General features: G+C 42.7%; 1 pseudogene; it reads left to right on the top strand.

Annotated features, from left to right (window-relative positions):
• The first annotated feature begins 383 nt into the window (after positions 1 to 383).
• LOC128345685 (heat shock protein HSP 90-alpha-like) lies at positions 384 to 2,532 on the top strand (annotated as a pseudogene).
• The last annotated feature ends 3,247 nt before the right edge of the window (positions 2,533 to 5,779 follow it).

Genomic DNA, 5,779 nt, shown 5'->3' with positions numbered 1-5,779 from the left:
GATCTCCAAAAATGTATTTCTATTATTTATCTTGCTATTATTTATTCATTCTCATAGTAGTAGCTCATAAGCTAGCATGTAGTTTTGCTTCTCAGTTTTCCCTTATGTATTCTGGGCAGGCATTCTCTTATGAAAGGAAATGAGTAATACTTTTATTTGAAAGTAGGCAGGAAGATCTTATAATGACAATGTAAAGAGTCCTTGCACTAATCTCCTAGGTCAGCTTTGACTAGTTCAAATTAAGACTACAAGTCCATGTCCATATCTGTAGAGCAATGTCCATTTATACACATGTCTATATCTATGGACATGTGTAACAGGGTAACAGGGTAACACATAACAGTGTTTCATTTGGAGGCTGAAGTCAACCTCAAGATGGCCAATTCTAAGGAAGAGAAAAAGGCAGAGGTCTTTGCCTTTGCGACAGAAGTAGATCAGTTGATGTCCTTGATCATGAACACTTTCTTTTTCAAGAAGGAAACTTTTCTTAGGGAGCTGATCAAAAGTTCATCTGATGCCCTGGATAAAATCAGATATGAGAGTCTGACAGACCCAAGCAAACTGGATTCTGGGAAGGACCTGAAGATCAATCTGATTCCAAATAAGTATGATTGTACCCTGACCATTGTGGATACTGGCATAGGGATGACCAGAGCTGACCTGGTGAACCTGGGTATCATTGCCAAGTCTGGTGCAAAAGAGTTCACGGACGCCCTGAAGGCTGGTGCAGATATCTCTGTGGTTGATCAGTTTGGTGTTGGCTTCTATGCTGCCTACTTGGTTGCTGAGAAAGTGACAGTGATCACCAAACACAATGATGATGAACAGTATGCTTGGGAGTCTTCGGCTGGTGGATCATTCACTGTCAGGCTGGACCATGGTGAGCCTCTAGGCCGTGGCACAAAGATTATCCTGTATCTGACAGAAGACCAGACCAAGTACTTAGAGGAAAGGTGGCTCAAGGCAATAGTCAAGAATTATTCTTAGTTCATTGTCTATCCAATAACACTCTTTGTGGAGAGAGAACATGAAAAGGAAGTTATTGTTCCAGAGAAAATGGAAGAACAGAGGAAAAGGATGGAGGGAGAAGAGAAGGCTGAAGATAAGCCAGATACTGAAAATGCTAGCTTTGAGAAGGAGGAAAAGCAAGTTGGTGACAGAAAAAAGATCCCGGAGAAGTACATTGACCAGGAAGTGCTCAACGCCAGAGAGCCAATCTGGACCAAGAACCCAGATGACATTACTAATGTGGAATATAGAGCACTCTACAGGAGCCTGACCAATGACTGGGAGGACTACCTGGCTGTAAAACACTTTGCAGTAGAAGGACAGCTGGAATTCCAAGCACTCCTTTTTATCCCAAGGCATGCCCCTCTTAGTCTCCTTCATGCAGTGAGGCAGAAGAAGCTAAGGAAGAATATCAAGCTCTGCATCCGCAAGGTGTTAATCATAGATAACTGTGAGGAGCTCCTGCCTGAATATCTGAATTTTGTGTAGGGTGGGGTGAATTCTGGCCTCTATATATCGCCTGTGACAAGCTACAGCGGAGCCAGGTTCTGCACGAGATCCGGAAGAACTTGGTCAAGAAATGTCTGGAGCTCTTAGCTGAACTGGCAGAAAATAAAGAAAATTACATGAAGTTCTATAAGACCTTCTCTGAAAACATAAAGCTGCATATATGAAGAGCCTCAGAACCTCAAGAAACGGTCAGAGCTGCTGAGGTATTTCACTTCTGTATCTGGAGATGAGATGGTGTCCCTGAAAGACTACTGCACCTGGATGAAGGAAAACCAGAGTCTGATATACTACCTTGCTGGTGAAACCTTAAAGCAGGTAGAGAATTCCGCTTTGGGGGAGTGCCTCCGCAGACGCAGCTTAGAGATCATCTACATGACCGAACCGGCTGATGAGTACTGCATGAAGCAACTGAAGGCCTTTGCGGGGAAACCATTCTTCTCTACAGCAAGAGCAGGTTTGACCTTTCCAGAGACCACCAAGGAAAAGGCAGAACGGGAAGAGAAGAAAGCAAAGCTAGAAGACCTCTGCAAAATCCTAGGAAAGGAGCTGGGAAGGAGAGTCGATAAAGTTGTGGTCTCGAATCGACTGGTGACTTCTCCATGCTGCATTGTGAGTGGTGGATACGGCTGGACTGCCAATACAGAGAGGATCATAAAGGCACAAGTCCTAACAAATGATGCCGCAAATTTATGCTTTCCGTGAGGCTCCTGGAGATAAATCCTGACCACTCAATCATTGAAGTACTAAGACGGAAGGCAGCAGTGGACCCGAATGACAAAGCTGTGAGATACCTGGCCATCTTGCTGTATGAGACTGCTCTCCTGTTGTCTGGCTTCAGGGCAGAAGATCCCCAGATACATGCTAGACATATTTACAGCATCATCAAATATGGTCTGGGCCTTGATGGAGTATGCTGAAGAAACTAGTCTGTAGTCTTGGAGGCAATGCTGTCACTTGAAGATAAGGCCACAAATGTGCAAGAAACTGATGAAAATGGCTTCTCTTGTCTGGATAACACAGAACACACTGGATCTGAGAATGAAAAATGTACTTGACTGTTTTGATTCTATTCATCTGTCCAGTGCCGTCTTCAACAGAAGCCATTGGTTCAAAATGAGTCTCTGGAAAGCATACATCCTATTGGGCTACTTGATTTTATGATAATAAAGATAATCTAACTAGTATAAAGCTGGATGCATGCTTTCTTTTGCAAGAAAATCTGGCCGTTGTGACTTTTGCTTTGCATCTTGCAAATCCTGTGTTTCTCTTCAGTCCAGACAAGGAACATGTCTAAGATGTATACAAAAGACTTGTGTGTTCTGTATACTTAGGCTTAAGCTCATGTATTTAATAATCCTGAATAACAATTCATAGGGGGCGGGGGGAGGAGAGGAGAGCTGGTCTTGTGGTAGCAAGCATGACTTGTTCCTATAGCTAAGCAGGGTCTGGCCTGGTTGCATATGAATGGGAGACTTGATGTGTGAGCACTGCAAGATATTTCCTTTGGGGATGAAGCCGCTCTGGGACAAGCAGAAGGTTTCAAGTTCCCTCCCTGGCTTCTCCAAGATAGGGCTGAGAGAGATTCCTGCCTGCAACCTTGGAGAAGCCGCTGCCAGTCTGTGAAGACAATACTGTACTAGATAGACCAATGGTCTGACTCAGTATATGGCAGTTTCCTATGTTCCTACGTTGCTATAGAGCAATGGAAGATCTGCTTTTTGGGACTGACATATTTAACACCAGCCAGCCCGAGACCATTAAGCACCGTCAAGTCGATGTTGACTCTTAGTGACCACATAGATAGATTCTCTCCAGGATGATCTGTCTTCAACTTGGCCTTTAAGCTCTCTCAGTGGTGCATTCATAGCTGTCATAATCGAGTCCATCCACCTTGCTGCTGGTTGTCCTCTTCTTCTCTTTCCTTCAACTTTTCCAAGCATTATGGACTTCTCAAGGGAGCTGGATTTCTGCATAATGTGTCAAAAATATGATAGTTCGAGCCTGGCCATTTGTGCCTCGAGTGAAAATTCTGGATTGATTTGTTCTATGATCCATTTGTTTGGTTTCCTGGCTGTCCATGGTATCCTCAAAAGTCTTCTCCAGCACCAAAGTTCAAATGCGTCAACGCTTTTTCTATCTTGCTTCTTCAAAGTCCAGCTTTCGCATCTATAGAGTGTCATGGGGAAAACCATTTTCTGAACGATTCCAATCTTTGTACGTATAGACACGTCATGGCATCTAAATATCCTTTCCAAGGCCTTCATTGCAACCCTGCCAAGTGTTAGTCTGCATTGTATTTCTTGATTGCTGGATCCTTTACTGTTAACGGTCGATCATAAAAGGCAGAAGCAATCCACGACTTCAGTGTCTTCATTGTCAGTTCTGAGGCTGGTTGCTGTACCCATTGTCATTAGTTTAGTCTTCTTTACATTTAGTTATAGTCTCATTTTCTCACTGTGTTCCTTGACTTTCTCTACTAGAGCTTGCAGATCATCCGCATTCTCATCTATCAGAGTGGTATCATCAGCATAGTGCAAGTTATTGATGTTTCTTCCTCCAACTTTAAAACCACGCTAACTTCTTCCAATCCAGCTTCTCTCAGTATATATTCAGCATATAAACTGAATAAGAAGGAGAAAGTATACAGCCTTGTCTTGCTCCTTTGCCGATCTGGAACCAGTCTGTTTCATCATGTTCCATCTGGACTGTGGCTTCCTGTCTCATATATAGGTTTCTCATGAGAACAATGAGATGTTCTCAGACACCCATTTTCCTAAGAATGTTCCACAACTTGACATGGTCGATGCAATCAAAGACTTTTCTGTAGTCAATACTTCTGATATTCTTTGGCTTTATCAATTATCCAGCGTGCATCAGCAATGATATCTCTTGTTCCTCGTCCTTTTCTGAAACCAGCTTGAACATCCGGCATTTCCCTTTCTGCGCAGAGCTCTAATCTGCATTGGATGATCCTGCGCATTATTTTGCTAGCATGTGAGATTAAGGATATTATGCAATGATTTGCTCAATCTGTTCAGTCTCCTTTCTTTGGTATAGGTATGTAGACTGACCTCTTCCAATCTGTTGGCCACTATGTCATTCTCCAAATTTGCTGGCATAGTTTGGTTAGAGCCCTGGTGGATTCTTCTTCTGTTGCCTGCCATATTTCTGTAGCTGTTCCATCCATTCCTGTAGCCTTCCAACTTGGTAATGACTGGAGTGCTGATCTAACTTCATCTTCCCATACTAGAGTACTTGCAAGAAGAGGATATCTTCTAGAGTGTCTTGGATGTTGATGTCCCCGATGTACAGATTTTCAGTATATTCCTTCTATCTCTGTTTGATCTTCTCTGAATCAGTTACTATCTGTCCTTTGGCATCCCGTAACATACCAATTTGATGTTGGAACCTCCCACTGAGTTGAGAGATCTGTCTATTTCCATCCTCAAGGTGTTTACAGATGTCATTGTAGTATTGCCCCTTGTCTCTTCTAACAGCTTTCTGAAATTCCCTATTAAGTTCCTTCCTGGGGTCTTTATCTTTCCTGACTTTGTCTTCTCTCCTCTTCTTGGCAATTTCCACCATCAGTTCTGACATCCATTTTGCTTTCTTCTGTTTCTTGGTCTTTGGAAGTCTCTTTTCACATTTGTCCTAAGCAACTTCTTTGATTTCATTCCACGGTTTCTCTGGTTCCCTATCAATGAGGTTCAGAACTTTAAAGTGGTCCCTGATGTTCTTCTTGAAAATGGTGGGTACATTCTCAAGATCATATCATGGAAGCTGGATAGCTTTGTTTTTCCGCTTTAGCTTGACTTGGAACTTGCACTTGGAACTTGTTCATGATGTGTTCCACAACCGGCTCCTGGCTAATGTCTTTACTATTATAACTGAGCTCTTCCACCTCGTTGCACCAATAATGTAATCAATTTGATTTCTGTGTATTTCATCTGGTGATGTCCATGTGTACAGTCGCTGCTTTGGTTGTTTGAAAAATGCGTTAGCAATGAAGAGATCATTGGCTTTGCAGAAACTAATAAGCTGTTCTCCTGCTTCATTTCTGTTTTGTAGACCATACAGTCTGACTGTGCTTTCCTCCTTACCTTTTCCAACGTTGGCATTCCAGTCTCCAACCACCAGCATCACATCTTGCTTGATTGTTCTGTCAATTTCAGACTGAACTTGAGCATTAAACTCATCAGCTTCCGCTTTGTCTGCATCAGTCGTTGGGGCATAGACTTGAAGAACTGTCATGTTAAAGTAT

Source organism: Hemicordylus capensis, chromosome 2 (genome assembly GCF_027244095.1).
Source record: "Hemicordylus capensis ecotype Gifberg chromosome 2, rHemCap1.1.pri, whole genome shotgun sequence".
Taxonomy (NCBI): Eukaryota; Metazoa; Chordata; class Lepidosauria; order Squamata; family Cordylidae; genus Hemicordylus; species Hemicordylus capensis.
This window is presented reverse-complemented; position numbering and strand designations above follow the sequence as displayed.